The 19,311-nt window shown below is 36.7% G+C and overlaps 1 protein-coding gene across 1 annotated transcript in view; it reads right to left on the bottom strand.

The window, feature by feature from the left end:
• The window catches only part of LOC100888023 (beta-3 adrenergic receptor), a 28,440-nt gene extending 10,890 nt beyond the window's left edge, over positions 1–17,550 (bottom strand). Inside the window, exon 1 of the mRNA XM_011667927.2 lies at positions 17,215–17,550. The gene's annotated coding sequence lies outside the window, so the exon portion shown is untranslated. The remainder of the gene's footprint in view (positions 1–17,214) is intronic.
• Between the last annotated feature and the right edge of the window lie 1,761 nt (positions 17,551–19,311).

The following is a 19,311-nucleotide window of genomic DNA, read 5'->3' as shown; positions in this document are numbered from 1 at the left end:
ATCAACCAGTGTCTCCTCAACCTTTATAGATACCTTTTTAGAAGGCTCGCAGGCTGTCGGTCTAATGGGCTGTATCTCTGTGAAATATACATTAACTACACACACTCGTAATTGTAACGTGGTAGAAACTCTGTGCATTGCTTAACCCTAAAAAGGCCGGGCTATTTGCATATTTATGGTAATTTATGCAAATAAAGTCATAAAAATCACAATTTTACCCATAAATCATATATTATTCATATTTAAGCATTCTTTTTCACTATATATATTCATTAGACCATTCTGAATAATAATACGACAAACAAATTTGGAAGAGCAAACTAATTCCTTATGTTATCCCTTGTTTTGATAATTTCTTATGTATTTCATTGTTTTTTTAACTTATGTATTTCATTGTTTTTGTTGTTTTATTTAATTTCTTACTACAATTCAACTATTTTGACTCCCAAAACAACCACCTAAACATAAACAAGACCCAATAACCCATGTTTGATCGGTTTTTAGGAAAAATGACTTTTCCATATGTTTTGTACACAAATCACGAAAAGGAGCGATTTTCGGGCTGACATGAAAAGACAAAAGGTCACGTGACCTTGTAACCGTAGGTCCGATTAAAAAAAAAAATCTTTTAAAAGTTGCGCAAGACTCGAAAGAAAAAAATCAGCGAGCGGCGGGGCGCCATCCATATGCGTTCCCGAGCAATCAGAAAAATCGTGGAGGGGGGGGGGGACCATAATGCCCCCCCGGCCTTATTAGGGTTAAAGATGGAAGAATTATGAAGTAAAACCTATTAACGATTTATGTTACGTCATTATCATCAATCAGGTGAGGGAAATAGCAGGATCATATTCAAGAAGAAATTTCCTCGAGGAATGAGCTGCACAGTAATATATCATGAGATTTGTCCAGAAAAGAGAGCAGACACGTGTTTCATTCTCACGTTGCCATTAATCGGATATGAAAGCTATACCTTCAAACACGTGTAATCGCTAATAGTTTTAGTAATGAACCAGAATAGCCAAAGGACTTTTAGGAGTAGTCCCACGCTGTGCATTTAAGAATAGATACTGCCAAAATCATGAATACACTTTATTTGCTAGCTTGAGAAGAATACTTCCAACTGTGTTCCATAGAATGTAACAAGGGTGAATAAATCGTAAATAATGATTACATAGCTACTACCGTATGAGCACGTATGCAGTATTTGTCTCAGTGGGTTTTACAATTGACATTTATCAGCCCATGCCCAGATTGTATCTAGTAATTGGCTTATTGCAGTGCGATACACGTATACGCAACCGGATATATGGCAAGTTTTCTTTGATATATACAATGAAGTGGAAAGGGGCTCCCTATATTGGAAGCTCATAACGTAAATTGAGTAGAAACGCCATGTTGACATAAAGACGGCGTCTAATTCATTACTATAACCCATCGTGTTAAATTGCTCAATTGTCTGCAGATCTGAAAGGTCAACCACCAGAAAGTCAACGCTGTTTCGTTATTCCAAGACAATTCTAGACATTAACAGGATTCTCAGTATTTGTATCTGAAACATCCAGTTAAAGGGATAGTCGAGTTTCGGTACAGAGGGCGCTTCACACCTTTTTTGTGTGTGTGAGATAATAACAAAACTGGGTATCAAATTTAAAATAGCATACGATTTAAAAGACAAAATCATCTTTGTTTGATCAAAATCGATTCAGAGACGCCTGAAATCTCCACAAATATAACAGTTTTTTTTATATTTGTTGTGCCCCCCCCCCGATAATTATGAACCAGCCGTTGAAAAAACGATATAGCGCCTTATATGTTTTATTCCAGCCAATGCCAATGTTTTTGTTTTTTTGTTGGCTTTTTCGTTTTGGTTATAAAACGCACAACCAGCCGGCCCATGTATTGTTATTATTAATTAATTAATTAATGGTCACCGTATTTCTTTGAAACTGGAGCTAAATTGTTATGATTGGATTTAATCTAGATTTCACACATTTTGGGGTCTACAATTACTTTCAAAGCAATTTTAGGTACTAAAAGGGGTACTAGAAATGTCATAAAAAAAGAATTAATAGCCATGCACTGTGAAGGCATTAACGGTCTTAAACAAGAACTCAACTCCCCCTTTAAATTAGATATGGTCAGATATATTCCTTTATAAGTCTGATTCAAATAAAACGATTTTTCGGTCATCACTGTCTCGTTCCCCCATGCATGGGAGAGTTTAAGGCCAGCGGAAACTGAGCACCGAACTGAGGCAATTCCTTAAAAGCGAACAGAACGACTATATACATCGATTTATCATATCTCCTCGCTTCCCGCATCGGAAATAGTACCAAAACCACAACCAAGACCCGGTCACACCAAGGAGACTGACACAAGACTGAATAAGAAATACATCACCTCGCATGGCCAAGAATCGGTCGGTTAATGAGTCAGTTTGGGTTTAGTTTAGCGGTGTGACTGAAATATGCCCACTTTGTTATTACTTTTATTACCTGAGCGTATCAACTCTATGGAAGCAATTACATTTTGTAGTGTATAGGCCAATTACTTAAAGCAATGTCTGCATTGGTCGTTTTTTATTTCCTTTTTTTGTTCGATATAACGCTTACATGGCACTTCAGAAGCTGCGTCAGGCAAACACAGCCTCGTTTACAACAGGCATCATTTAGCATTCGAGCAGTAACATTAATGAAACATTTCGAAGTTGACATGGCTTGTCTGTGAATCCAAGCGATATGCACGATATGCAAACACGTTTTCTTTATCATGATAAGTTGATAACACAATAAAGCAGCATGAAAGAAAGAAAGAAAGAAGAAACAAATTAGATAATCTGAACGAATCAGAACGTCGACAGCGCTGTTCTCCTCAAAATGTCATATCTTGGTGGTTTCATTAAAATTTTACCGCAATGAAGAGAGGAGTAGTTGTGACAAACCATGTACATGATAGCCGTTAAGAAAACCAGAAAAAAGGAAGAAAACAGGGACAGAAGGGAAAGAAAAAGAAAGATAAAATACTAGGGAGGCAAAGGAAACAGAATCGTCGCACTTTGATGGGGGCTTGCCTTTCCTTGATTTTCTGACCCCATTACCGTTTTTTATCTTCTTTCATCTCTTCGATCCCCCATTCCTTGCACGCATAAACATGACCTATGTTTCACACAAGTAAAGAACTGGCAATGCATTGCTTTACGAATAACGTTGATTTTGTGAGGCGACGAATATCTCCATTGACATGATTTCCTCGATTTTTCATCACAAAAATCAATTAGTAAAACAATCATGAAGTACACACAAGCACGCGGATACACACATAAATCCGGGAGAGTTTAAGACGTAAACACATCACGGAGATCTAATATTTCTAATTTCAAACAAAATAAGTAAGCCCTATTCATTGTGTTTGTATATTTTTTCTGCCGTATAGTTTTGAAGGTGTCGGGGGATATTGGATCGTTCGCTTAACTCTCAATCCAGGGGTTAAATGGTTCGATTCCTAGCCCGGCACTAACGTCCCTTAGCAAGACAATAATCCACTTTTGCCACTCTCAAGGTGTAAATGGGTACCCGATATTTGAGAGCGCTACATATCTGGCCGCCAGCTAAGACCGGGGTTATCAATATAATTGTAATAGTATTGGTAGCAATGATTTTATTTATATAGCGTCATTTCTAGAGGATGAAGGGCGCTGATAATCTGGGATCATTAGGAGCGTCACGACGTGACATACAAGACAGTGCGCTATATAAGAAGCCACCATTATCATTATTGTCAGCCTTGTATTGTTTTGTACTTTATAACACTAATAAAAAGCACATTCCATGATTTGAGGACGAGAATAAAATGTATCAACTGTCATTCATCTTTTATTATTTTTAATTATGGCATTATTTTGATGATGACAATGATAGAGCTGGGGCATGTCCTAGGAAAAAACAATTATACGTGAACATTATATGGCATGACCAAAGTAATGACATTAAATTAATATGAGAATGACTGATAATTTTCTTCTTCAAAATGAGGTTTTAACAAAAAAGTGTTAAAACTTATTTTGGGAAATTCCGTGCTAGTTCTTCGTAAATTGACTGCGTATTTCTGTTATAAGATCTTTATAAATTCATCTTTGATCATTAATCTATTACTGACCGTTTACCATTAGTATGGACATATAATGAAAAGATCAATATATTTCATGATTAGTGGAATATGAAGATCTCACTGAATGATGCACTTAAATATTTCTAACAGCGCACTTCAGATAAATATAATTATGCATGGGTGACGAAATGTATCAAAAAAACAGTCTGCATGACTGATAATCTTCCTGATTTCCCTCATTTACCACGCCTTTATTTTTTGCCGAATTTAGCACAGCGATTAACAGTTCCCTGCAAAATGTCTCTTATAATCAGCTCCTTCGCCGATAAAATTGAACAGATTATGACAAAAATAGCTTTAAACTTATCTTACACAATGAATTCGCCATTCCATTTTGGATGAGAAAATTGATAATTATGATATGATGTTGAAATAATAACACGAAATGTGATGCATATTATGACATCTCAAAATTGCTGTTAAGTTTCAGCCTGAAGAAACTTTTACACAACGTATTGCTCTCAATTACACAATGTGTTTTTTAAAGCCCTTCAGATTATTATGTTACCTGTGGTATTCTAATAACAACAACATTAATGATAATAATAATAATAACAACATTAATGACGATGACAAAAATGACGATGATGCCGTATCCACTAGACCACATTTGCATATTGTGTTTTGCAAAATGAGTATCAGGTTCAGGGGGGGGGGGGGTGTCGGTCTATATTTTATTGACGCGAGCTCGCTAGAAGAAGCAAACGTGTTTGGGCTTTAAAGGGCAAGTCCACTCCAAAAATAACTTACTTTCAATAAAAAGCAGAAAAATCAGACAAACCAATCAAAAAAAGTTTGAGCAAAATCGGATAACCAATAAGAAAGTAATGAATTTTTGAAAAAGTATGTAAAACCATGGAACAATGAGAATCACAACACAAATTGCCAAGATGGTTATCAGTTTGTGACGTCATGTCCTCACAACTTATCAATTGCTTTATATAGTTTAATACCATTAATTTCCCTTTTTATCTCCCAAAACTTGATTTCCCCATGCCTTTGCCCAGGTTATATGATTTGTATCATATTGCGTGCATGACATTTCTCAAAAACTTTTATGAATTTTGAAGAATTGATGCTATTTTCTGAATATTGTATTTCATAATTATTGATTTTTATATAAATAGTTTATCAAAATTCGATTTTTCATGATTTAACTGGACAAATATTACTCTTTATTTGTGCATCCACACAAAAACATATTACTTTTCATTAAACTTTGATGCTGGGTTGAAGAAATAAGATTCTTAGGGGGAAAATAGGAAATTTATATTATCAATATAAAGAAAATAATTAGTAGATAGTGAAGACCATACGTCACAGACTCATGAGTGAGTTGCCAATTTGTGTAGTGATTTTCAAAGTTTTTCATGACATTAAAAATTCATAACTTCCTTATTAGTTATCCGATTTTGCTCAAGCTTTTTGTGATTGGTTTGTCTGATTTTTCTGGTTCTATTGAAAGTAAGTTATTTTTGGAGTGGATTTGGGCTTTAAATAGAACTAGTTTACAGAACCCATGGAAATATAATTAAAAAGCCTTGGAAAATGTCACACCAATGATTTTCCGATTCGCATACGACAGTTCTTAATTTCGAGGCTTTATTTACAAACTGAAAGGCAAAATTATTCATTGATACAAGCACAAGTCTGAATGGCTAAAATTTGCCAGAACGAACGTTTTTCCGTATCTAGAAAGAAAAACTCATTTATATTATAGAGTTACAACCTACTACACAGACAATGTATAGCACAAACCAAAGAAGATGATGTTTAGGTGATACAATAATGGCATAAATTGAACTTTTTATCGAACGGCTTTTACAGCGTCCGCATTTTTTCTTTCACTTTATGTGACGGTATTATAGAGGGAAAACTTAAAAAGGATGAGAGGAAGGAAGGGGAGAGAGGGAGAGAGGGAGAGAGACAGAAAGAGAGAGACTTTTCAATATGGAATAGATAGTGAGGGAGTTTGGAAGAGAAAATACACCAAGCTCCATAGTTCTACGTGACTAAATTGCGTCTATTTTACATTTTTTAGTAGAAAATATTTCATGTACACCAACGAAATATTTTGAGTGACATCGGAATCAATATTGAACTACATGTACAAACAAATATTTCACGGATATTGGACATGGTTAAGGCATTGACAGAGTCGTTTTCATTAAGTTTAAAACACTCTAAATCGAAAAGACAATATGTTAATGAATAATAAAAAGTTGAGAGAGAGAAAGAGGAAGTACAAGAATACTCGCTCAATTTGTACAAATCCTGTTGCAATTATGAAAAGAAAAAGTCATAAATGTGTATCGATGGCATTTTCTGAAAGACATGTTGACTTATTGAGCTACAAGATAATGTTTTAAATAGGTGACATATCATTTTTTTTTATCCATCTAGCTTCAAACAAATAACTATGATTGATGTGTTGATTATGGTGGTGTGCTATAAAGAAAGAGAGAGAGAGCGCGAGCGAGAAAGAAAGAGAGAGAGAGATAGAGAGAGAGAGAGAGATAGAGAGAGAGAGAGAGAAATAGAAGGGGAAGAGAGAATCCGCCAATTGGCAGAAATTCACAAATAGGAATTGGCTCTACAGAAAAAAGGACGAAAAGGAAAATGAGATCATACATAAGTTTTGTATCGATGCCTTTTTTTGAGTGACAATAGAATCAAAATAAAACTACAAGACAATGCTTCAGTTCACATCTTTACACATAGTTTACTCGAATCAATGAATACTTTTTTTCATTGAGTTTCAAAAGCAAACCTTTTCAATTTGCACTTAACCAACCGTTAAAAATAGGGCTATATCTTAAATTAAGAGAACAGGTTTAAAAGGATCGACGACAAATTTCTTTCGAGCGATAATGGAATCAAAATACATGTAATAAGGAAATAGAAAATCATATTACAGCAGATACATTTGCGGTTTTGTAAATATTATCGAGTGATCAGTTCCTTCGAAAAAGCAAACACCAGTCACTTTCATTTTAAATACAATAAAATATAAAAATGTACAATAAAAGAATGATGAGGAAACAGATACGAGGGAAGGGGGGGGGGGTTACTTTCGATAGATTTCCAGTATGTTTGATATATGGATTATAATGTTTGTTATAGGGAGTAGTTGTGGCAATGGTATGAATAAGAATTTGAGGTAAATATTTCTGGTTATGATGATATGATTTTAGAGTTAAAGAATTACAATTACCCATACATGTATCGAAGTAAAATAAAATATCGAATAACACCTCAAACATAATACGTTCTTTTGAACCCTAAATTAATCAATAATGTGGAAGAACATGACGTTTCAGGTCATATATTCCCGTCACGGTTACCAAAAATAATCAATGTTTGAACATTTTATCGAAGGAGGTTTCAGGAAAAACAATATTGGTAATGTCATTCACTTTCGACATGTACGATTGGAGTGGCACTTATAATGGAGGGAGAGAGAGAGAGAGAGAGGGGGGGAGGGGGAGTCGTAGAAAGAGAGATGGAACGAGTACAAGAGAGGCGGAGTGGTGGAGGGGCGATATGCAAGAAAGGAGATATGGAGATTTTAAATCGATAGATAGATACAGAGAGAGAGAGAGAGAAGGAGGGGGTGCAGGGATAGAAGGAAACTGTGAAAGAGGACATGAGAGAGGGGGTGAACTTGTTGTTAAAAAGGGAAAACAAGTGATGACGAAATAGAAAACGACAGTGAAAATAAAAGTCCATTAATTTCTTTTAGTTTTTCGCAATCGAGAAACAAAATGGTATAAATGCCATTATTTTCTTTCTTTTCATTGATCTATCAGCTTACCCATAATATAAATAATTTGTCATTTAGTGGTAATATTGATTTTATTGATGACATTATCAAACAGACAAAAGAGCAAATGGATGAATTAGACCGTTTTTTTCTCGTTGCATCGGTTATTACTCCTCTTAAAGTGACTCTGTAACATTGTTGAAGGTTGATGAAATGTTACTTATTATTTTCCTTCTACTGTACTCACCCTCTAACATGTAAATAATTCTCAAACCACTAAGATATCTATGGTTTACTTTGAAGGCGTCGTTTTTATCCTTAATAATGGGCTGTTTTCACTAAAACTTTCAGATTATCTTTATTTGTACATCTTGCATTGAAGTAACTACGTTAGCACCATTTCCCCTCATCTGAACAATGTTAAAGGTAATACAAAGTTTTGGTATGGGGTCATAAATTTGTTTCAAATGAACATATTGGAAGCATATGCGATCTTACAATATTCGGTGATCGCTGTCGCGGTTGAAATCGAGTCTAAAGTTATGAAATTGTAAACAATAAACTCTTTGTGTTGTATAGCTCCCTCTCAAGGTCAAGATATTAATAAGCTATAAAACAATGCTTATTGACTAAAGTCGACCGATTAGCTATTCCTGTTTGGAAGATTATATATCACAACTACATATTCTGAGATTTGCATGGTCGCAGCTACCATTGTACGGCCATAGGCGCTATTAGAAATTCAGTGATCAAAATTTACCGGGAGCACCGGTAAATCTTTATATTCAATTTTTCTCGAAAGCAGAAGTGTTTCAGGCGCTAAATTTTCTAGTGCTTATAATACATCCACAGGGGCATCCAAATATATCAAAATTGTAAAGAATCACTATCCACCAATTGTTCAGAATTTCCCAAAACTTTGTATTACCTTTAACAAGTCCCTTTAATGACGCTCGCAGACAATCAAATTAAGACCGCGGGACTGCAATTATCTATGTGTAAACATACACGGTATTACCCAATACCTAATGAAAATCGTAAGATGATTGAATCCAATCGTGTGACTATACATAGAAAGGATAAAAGCGTGTACCTTTATCTCGTTCATGTGGAAAGGGTATCGGTGATCACTATTGCAAAGCTACCGATTGGTGATGAAGGTTTATTAGCACAACTCGATGAGAAAAAACATGCAATACCAATAAAAGTTTATAATATTTGGATTTTTATAGCGCCTATTTCTCCTAGCAATTTACAGATATACTATTACCTTGGTCATCGGATTCAGGCTTGCCCGCCAAAATTGTGTGCACATTCTTTAATCCCTAAGGATCATTGTTGATTTGTGAAATTTTATAGTGGCGCTCCAATGCTTGTCGAATCTATACCAATTTAACAACTACTTTGCTTTAGGGCAAATGCTGTGTCGGGTATAAAACGTACGACCTTCGCATCTCTAGTCAAAATTTTAATATAAAACTTCAGAAGAACACTGGGAAGGATTCATTAAAGATTAGCATCTATATATTTGAATATAAATTATACGTGCCTTTCGAATAAAAACTTAAGATATTTTTTTCAAAGTGCGTCTTAACTTAGCAAGTAGTATACCGCCTTAGTTCAAACCTCCCCCACCTCAGCACATGCTCACACAAGAATTGCATTCTTTCACACAATACCTCCACATTACCTTCCTTTCCCTGGTGATGCTACAGCATGTCTGACATAGCAACTTCTATATTGGTATTGTATGGTCTACTGTAAACAGATGGTCAGCTCTGGTGAAGCTACATACCACTGTCTCTTGTTGATTCACTCATGATTGACAGATGATGTCACAAGATGTACATGTAGTGTAGTGGTGGTTATTTTACCTGACTACTGAGAAAGCATAAATGCTTGTTAGTAAGCAACCAGAGAACCGACGGCTTTAGGTCGTCTCCGAGAGGCTTAGTACATGCCTTACCAAAGAGCACTACCTCATCGATCGACTTGGTTTCGAACCTGGGTGGCCGGATTACTAGACTACTGCTCTATCGACTGAGCTATCGCGCCTCCTCGATGTATCAGATTTGGATCATTTTTTGTTGGTGGAGCTTATAGCAGGTCTTTAAAAAAAAAAATCAAAAAATCTATGAAATATATTTAGATGTTTGCACAACAAAATATGAGTCGTATGCAGCCCTGCACATCGATAGGAATCAATTTATATTTGGATTTCACCCGTCCTTCAAACACACCTATTAGTTTTATTTCCTCAAACCATATCATCACTTTCTTTCCTCTAAAATAAGAAAGAGAAAATGAAATGGACTGCATAATGCTTAGTAATACTATGTATTACAATCTTTTTTTAACACTCATGTCCAGTCGTTTTAAGATCGTTTGCGTGACACTTTGAAGTGGATCTCTATTTTAAAAGTCTCAGGTATAAACTACTCGAGTCCTAACCTCGAAACTTGATCAACAGGTTATATTTAGCGGATAAGTTTCATCAGAAGCCCGAAACAGGATTGTCATTTATCATGTTAGTTTAGATCTATCCATTAGATCTATCCATCAATTCATTGTCTTGGTCGATATGATTAAACATGTATCGTGCTTGACAAAATCTAATCATGGTAATGAATCAATAAAAAAGAGCTGTTTCTTTTCTAAATTCATATGTGGAAACCAAAAGTCAATTCTTGTTGATTTTCTGATTTAGATTTTTTGTTCATTGATTTTGTTAAGGTTGTATCTTTCCTTTATGTGTGATTGTAACGTTTAAATGTTGAGCCCTATAAAAACATCACTCACTCGTGCTGATAAGGTTGTATCTTTCCTTTATGTGTGCTTGTAACGTTTGAAATGTTGACCCTATGAAAACATCACTCACTCGTGCTGATAAGGTTGTATCTTTCCTTTATGTGTGCTTGTAACGTTTGAAATGTTGACCCTATGAAAACATCACTCACTCGTGCTGATAAGGTTGTATCTTTCCTTTATGTGTGCTTGTAACGTTTAAATGTTGAGCCCTATGAAAACATCACTCACTCGTGCTGATAAGGTTGTATCTCTCCTTTATGTGTGCTTGTAACGTTTGAAATGTTGACCCTATGAAAACATCACTCACTCGTGCTGATAAGGTTGTATCTTTCCTTTATGTGTGATTGTAACGTTTAAATGTTGAGCCCTATAAAAACAGCACTCACTCGTGCTGATAAGGTTGTATCTTTCCTTTATGTGTGCTTGTAACGTTTGAAATGTTGACCCTATGAAAACATCACTTACTCGTGCTGATAAGGTTGTATCTTTCCTTTATGTGTGCTTGTAACGTTAGAAATGTTGACCCTATGAAAACATCACTCACTCGTGCTGATAAGGTTGTATCTTTCCTTTAAGGCCCGGTCACACAGCCCTCCACGGGCGTATCGCGGCCGAATCACGGCCAAAAATTTGTGCCCGTGAAGCAGACGCTGTTGGACGCTTTGAGGTCGCGATAAAGACGCGATACAGCCGTACTTTACCCGTCGTTACACGCGGTAAGAAATTCACACGCGGTTGGCCGCGCGAAAAAGTTTTGGGCTGCCCAAAAATTTAGACCGCGGGTAATCGCGGGCGGTACACGTGGTACACGTGGTACACACGCGGTAAAGACGCGGTACAGACGCGGAACGAACGTGCTAGGACGTGCTACGGCCGCGGTTAAGACGTGGTTACACGCGGAATTGGACGCGAAATTTTAGCGGGTAATCGCGGGTGGAGCACGGTCATAGCACGTTTGTTCCGCGTCTGTACCGCGTTGTTATCACGTGCATTAGCGTGTGTACCGCGTGTAAGCGTGGTAGGCCGCGGTACCGCCGCGCTTCACCCGCGATAAGGACGCGGAACAGTCGCCGGCGTCTGTTCCGCGGGCATATACCACGGGTAAACCGCGGGTAAGCCAATTTTGCACATTTTCCACCACGGGCAACCGCGGGCAAAAAAAAATCGCGAAATTTTACCCGCGATACAGACGCGAAAGGCTGTGTGACCGGGCCTTTATGTGTGCTTGTAACGTTTAAATGTTGAGCCCTATGAAAACATCACTCACTCGTGCTGATAAGGTTGTATCTTTCCTTTATGTGTGATTGTAACGTTTGAAATGTTGAGCCCTATGATAAACATCACTCACTCGTGCTGTTAAGGTTGTATCTTTCCTTTATGTGTGATTGTAACGTTTAAATGTTGAGCCCTATGAAAACATCACTCACTCGTGCTGATAAGGTTGTATCTTTCCTTTATGTGTGCTTGTAACGTTTGAAATGTTGACCCTATGAAAACATCACTCACTCGTGCTGATAAGGTTGTATCTTTCCTTTATGTGTGCTTGTAACGTTAGAAATGTTGACCCTATGAAAACATCACTCACTCGTGCTGATAAGGTTGTATCTTTCCTTTATGTGTGCTTGTAACGTTTAAATGTTGAGCCCTATGAAAACATCACTCACTCGTGCTGATAAGGTTGTATCTTTCCTTTATGTGTGATTGTAACGTTTGAAATGTTGAGCCCTATGATAAACATCACTCACTCGTGCTGTTAAGGTTGTATCTTTCCTTTATGTGTGATTGTAACGTTTGAAATGTTGAGCCCTATAAAAACAGCACTCACTCGTGCTGATTAGGTTGTATCTTTCCTTTATGTGTGATTGTAACGTTTAAATGTTGAGCCCTATAAAAACATCACTCACTCGTGCTGATGAGGTTGTATCTGTCCTTTATGTGTGATTGTAACGTTTGAAATGTTGAGCCCTATGATAAACAGCACTCACTCGTGCTGATAAGGTTGTATCTTTCCTTTATGTGTGATTGTAACGTTTAAATGTTGAGCCCTATGGAAACGTCACTCACTCGTGTTGATAAGGTTGTATCTTTCCTTTATGTGTGCTTGTAACGTTTGAAATGTTGAGCCCTATGGAAACATCACTCACTCGTGCTGATAAGGTTGTATCTTTCCTTTATGTGTGATTGTAACGTTTGAAATGTTGAGCCCTATGATAAACATCACTCACTCGTGCTGATAAGGTTGTATCTTTCCTTTATGTGTGATTGTAACGTTTGAAATGTTGAGCCCTATGATAAACAGCACTCACTCGTGCTGATAAGGTTGTGTCTTTCCTTTATGTGTGATTGTAACGTTTGAAATGTTGAGCCCTATAAAAACATCACTCACTCGTGTTGATAACTTTCCTTTATGTGTGATTGTAACGTTTGAAATGTTGAGCCCTATGATAAAAAGCACTCACTCGTGCTGATAAGGTTGTATCTTTCCTTTATGTGTGATTGTAATGTTTGAAATGTTGACCCTATGAAAACATCACTCACTCGTGCTGATAAGGTTGTATCTTTCCTTTATGTGTGCTTGTAACGTTTGAAATGTTGACCCTATGAAAACATCACTCACTCGTGCTGATAAGGTTGTATCTTTCCTTTATGTGTGATTGTAATGTTTGAAATGTTGAGCCCTATGATAAACATCACTCACTCGTGCTGATAAGGTTGTTCCATCTGACAAGTGTTAAATCAAATAAATCAATCAACACTTTTCAAATCAGCAGAATAATGCATCAAATTTTCAAATAATCGGTGGGAAATTGTGTAAAGTAAACACCTGAATACTAGGGACAACAAAACAAAACAAATATCATCTTTAAAAAAATCTGTATTCTAGGCCAACAGTAAGATTGAAAGAACGCCATTTTCTTTTAAAATTATCACTGATTTTGTCACATTTTCAAAGAATTTAAGATACTTTAGATAAAGCAACAACTTTGATATCATGCACAGAAAGATGAGTTTAGGAAGGTAGTTTAGATTTATGATCATGAAAAAAACATAAAATTGTAGCAAACTACACGTGCATGTGATTTTCAACAAATTTTGGCAAAAAAGGTAAGCTCATATTTACAATCAACAACTCATTTTGATTTGATTTGATTTGATTTATTCATTTTTCCACTCAAGTATCCAAAATAAAAATTAATATATATAGACCATACAGAATTACAATATATAATAGAACAAAAGAATTATATAAGTAACGAATATTGATAAGTGTCTACGAAATCAAATAAGTTTACAGAGTACATTTAAATTTGAGAATAACACAGAATACTTCATATTTTAAAGTATGGTAACAAACTAGAAAGCTACTTCCTTGGTTAGGTATATTCTCAAACTATGGAATTAAGCCACAAAGAAATAAAATATTGGATGTCAAGCAAAGTCTTTCATTTTAGCATTAGATTCCATTTCGAGAATTTCTTTTCTTCATGTGGTAGGTAAAATGTTTAGATCAGCGATTACCCGGTAATACCTCATGCAGTCAAACCCCGATAAACGCCATCGATTATAAACCAAACTAATTCTTGCTCATTCGAGGTAATGTATTTTTTTTTCTTGGCTGTTGTCGGTGAGGTGTGGGAGTTGTCGATGAGGCCCGGGTATAAGCTATGAACAACAACAACAACAACAAAATTGCCGGAAATCCTACTCAATTTTTGATACTGCCGGAAAGCACATAATACAATTATGAAACCACATGTTATGCATCTTGCTCTCGACTTTAACATCAATCTACGTTCTTTCTTTGAAGCTATTTTCTATCGAAATTGTTAAGCATATTTATTAGCAGTTTTTCTACACTCAATCCTAGTTCCATTTCCTGTCGCTAATACCCCGTTCACACATAGACGCCTCTTCTACTACGATTGAAAAAGTGGCCGAGAGCGTGGCCAATCGGGGCCAATCGTGGGCCAAACGTCTGGGGGGGGGGGGGGGGATCTCCACGAGCGCAGTTTGGTTGGGGTGCAGCTTCCCCACCTAGGAGATCCTAGGTGGGGAAGCTGCATGCTCTCTCTACGCTCACGTGCACAAATAAGCGTATAGCCGGGTCGTGGTCAACTAAAAGCGGGGCAAAGTCTTAAGAACGTAGTCGGAACGCCATTATCGTACAAGCAGCGTGGTAGCATTGTGGGGATATCTCTGTGGTCGTAATCAAAACGCAGCACCGTCGGCAACTACTTCGATCCGTTTTAATTACGATAATCAGCATCAGGTCGTTCACCTTCGAAGTTGGTAAATAACTGAGGAAATGATTGAACACCCCAGATGTATATATACATCGTCACAAATCGTACGAGAAACGTAGTATGGTCATGTACGTCGTATAACGGCAATCGTAGTAAAAATGACAGCTTGGTCGGCATTGGTCTAGGTGTAATCGTAGGGGCAGTTAGTCAGCAGCGCTTTTGAAGTAGAAGCATCGCAGTACAGTCGTGATATAGTCTCTAATTGTCAAATTGCTGGATATTTACGGCGACAATGACCCGATTTGATAATTCATAACGCAACCGAAATGACGCCTCGTGACGTGTACGAAAACAAGGCGTCATTTGCCTGACGTAGGGCAACGTACGTCAGCGTCTGGTGAGGGCTTCAACAAGCCATGTAAGACTGACATCGTACAACAAGTGATTGCCAAATTAATAGTTCTAACCATGTACACTAGTTCTAACCTTACAATCCTTTTGATAACTGGCGTATATGGGTTAATTGCCTTCACAAACAGGCTTCAATAAGCGCAGGTACTACCACACTCGCAAAGACTCTTCTATAATTCGGGTACATGACTACCATCGAATCTGCATGGTTATCATCGCTCAGCTATGTTTGCAGAGAGAACCAATAACCAACATATCATGCAGACGGTGTGTTCATGGTTACTCGGGTAACAAACCAACCGATAAAACTTGTTCCTTGTTTTAATCTGTATCACCAGTCAATTGTTTGTTCCTTCAATAAACACATTAATGTTGTTAAAAGTAAAGCTCGAAGGAGAACATGATCAAGGGCAAGGGATAAGGGATAAAGAGAGAAATAAGATACAATGAAAGAAAGAACGTTTAGAGTGATTCATACAGGTAGTACAGTAAGGCATTACAATTGCCTCAAGTCGACTTCTTGAAAGAATATACTATTGTGTTTGTCCTGATAGTAACACGAACACGGAATGAAGTTATAGAGTGATTATACGTGAAGTTAATGATGTCGTATGAAGAGATTTTTAAAAAATGAACATGGTAATGTTATAAAGAATTAAACGTGTTAATTATTATCATAATCTAATGAAATTGGAAACATTACAATGCTATAAAGTATCTGGAAGTCAAAAATGAAAAAATATATTAGATAGATATAATAGAATGTGAAATCAATAAAGTAATAAAACCAAAATCATAAATATTTCATTTTCATGTATTCACTTAAAGGCCGTCTGTACTAATTCGGCCAGAAAGGATTAGACCACCCAGCGAGGTCACTGACAGGTGGCTATCTCATCAACTCAGCTCTCAATTAACATAAGAAAAAGAGGTTCATGGGGGACCTACAGGCACCGATTGGGGAAGTTTTCCATACAGTGCGTCCCGGAAAAAACGAAACCGAGAATAATCGATGTTTTATCATAATTTAGTCATAGTTATAATTAATAAATGACACATATTTGGAAAGTTTAGATCCTCTTCTTTCATCTGATGCAACTCATATGATGCATATTTCATGCATTAGTGATTAAAATGAATTTGAAGAGAGGAAACCAAAAAGTCATTTGGCGGACGGTATCTAAATTTCAAAGAGAAAATCACATTTCTAGAAAGTTGAGTTAATAAAATTATGGAAATGCAATCACTACTTTAAACAAACAGAACTTTGTTATTCCTAGCTTATTTTTCATGACTGAGGTGTCATATGAAAGGGCAGAGACTCAACTAGAGGGAGCAAGTGGCTACACGTAGTACAGTGGGGATTTAAACTGCGTCATAATATGATGTCGATATGTTATCTTCATTACTCAAATTAATCAAAATGTGAACATGTTTTGTGTTGATAATATTTCTAGATTAGTTTGATCTTGACTGAGCCCATTTTCTCGATCAAATACTACAACTTTTAAACAACTCCATTGGATTCAGGAGTTGCATTTGATTTTGTGAGTTCCACTAAATAGCTATGTTTTTAAATGCATGATGAGCTTATGAAGTTTTGGATGCGATTTGTGCGTTGTGTAAATTTGATTAGAATATATTGTCTAATATAACATATAAACATTGATAAAATAACTTGTATTAATATTATGATGAATCGGATCTGACCCTCCATCCTTTACTTATAAAAACTTTATGGTGTAGAAAAAGAATTCGTGCTCATGATTTAAAGAAAATAAGAAGAATACAAGATAATGAAGAAAATGTAATTGAACTCACTCTGCAAATAAACATGTTGCTATGGAAAGCGAGTCAGGGTTGGTTATTCAAGAATCTTCGAAGTAATTCATTTTGTATCTTAGTAACGAGCGATGGGCTGCATGCAGACTTCATTAGCAAATCTCTTATAGTTACCGAAGGCTCTCTTCCAGATCCCATGTAACAGTACCTGCTTGCATTACGAAGGCCTGAATATAATCAAAACACAGCGATGAATACCACAAAATCATTCCGATGTGTTCTTGTCAATGACAATTGTATCGCTCAAAATAAAATCGCGAGACCGATGCAATTTGATGAAGGGTTTCCGCGTACTTTCAGACTATTGAATCACATCTCATGCGAGCACACATTTGATCTTACATCTAGCTTCGTTACGCACGCATGCATGTGCACACTTGACATTACTATCACATGATATATCAACGGTGTAACGCGCACGTTTCTAGTTGAGTTAAAGATAAAGTTGAGTTCTGGTCATGCCATTGCATTGTTAATGAAACGATGTGGAATCGATCAGAAAAGGGTTGATCATCTAGCATAATTGTTGTGACTGCAAGGCTCTGGAAACATCAAAATGATAAGATATTTATCCCAGTCCTGGTAAAGTTACAAGCACTGTACACAGAAATAAATATGTGGGACTACACGAACATGTGGCATAAAAGTCCGTCCCGATTTGTATGATGTTACATGCCATATTTAGAATATTGAGACATTAATCTTTTAAGAGCCATGCTTTCCAGGGAACCTTTTTGTATCTAATGTTCTTCCACACTTGCATAATACAATCAAAATGCTCACAAATTATTGTTCACCTCTTCCCAGAACTCAACCTTTTCTTTAATGTACCGAAACTTTAAACGTGCAGCGAGAAGGCGACTGTCTTGTTTAACTCGCCTTTGAAGACGTGAATGCTACTTGGTGAGCAGGGAAATCCAACCCCAAAAAGACAACCACTCTAAACGAAAGCAAAAAAAAATCAGAGAAGCAAACTGAAGTTTCTTTGAAATCTGACTAAATATGAGAAAGTTATGAATGTTTGAAAGTTGTAATCACCATAGGTGTGGGCACTTCAAATTGGCTGCATAAGCGGTAATAATATGATGTAATGACGGTCGGACTACTTCCCCATCTGTTCCAACATATAAAATGACTAAAATTAAGAATTTAAAAAAAAATTCATTGCTCAGGAGGGTCTATTCTGTTTAGAGGACCTATAATATCTATAATATATTTTGAGTAGTGTCCCAAGGTAGAAGGAACATGAATTAATGATATTTGTGTACACGGCATCAACGGATTACAAGGGTTGGATTGCCCTTTAACACTCCGCCTTCTCGTCTTGCTTGGCGAAATTTAACAAGTCGCCTTCTCGCTATACAAACTAGGTGCCGTGTCAGGTTTAACAACTCGCCAATATTGATCGTTGTCCCGGTTGAAATCGAGTCTAAAGTTATGAAATTATAAATAATAAACCCTTTATGTTGTATAGCTCCCTCTCCGCAAGGTCAAGATACCAATTTATTTATGAAACAATGTTTCTTGACTAAAATCGACCGATTAGCTATTCCCGTTTGGAAATTATATATCACAACTACATATTCTGAGATTTTCATGGTCGCAGCTACCATTGTACGGCCGTAGACGCTATTTGAAATTTATCAAAATTTACCGGGAGCACCGGTAAATTTTTATATTCAATTTTTCTCAAAAACAGAAGTGTTTTAGGGGTTGATTTTTTTAGTGCTTATAATACATCCACAGGGGCATCCAAATATATCAAAATTGTAAAGATTCAATATCCACCCAATTTCCAAAATTTCCCAAAACTTTGTATTACCTTTAATGCCATAAACAAGTTATCTTTGTTGCATTCTCGTCTTATACATGGAGCCATGGCGAATTTAAACATGGCTAGTAACTCCATGGTTTAAACAAGTCACCTTCTAACCTTCTTGGCCTTAACAAGGCACATTGTCGAGTCAATCAAGTCGCCTTCTCGCTACCCGTTTAAACAGTGGCGAAGCGTGGGCTCAGTCATGCTGGGGGGGGGGGGGGGGGGGAACCAGTCTTAGGTCTATAGATCAGTGTTAA

The sequence above is a fragment of the Strongylocentrotus purpuratus genome, unplaced genomic scaffold, assembly GCF_000002235.5.
Source record: "Strongylocentrotus purpuratus isolate Spur 01 unplaced genomic scaffold, Spur_5.0 spur5_scaffold_21, whole genome shotgun sequence".
NCBI lineage: Eukaryota > Metazoa > Echinodermata > Echinoidea > Camarodonta > Strongylocentrotidae > Strongylocentrotus > Strongylocentrotus purpuratus.
This window is presented reverse-complemented; position numbering and strand designations above follow the sequence as displayed.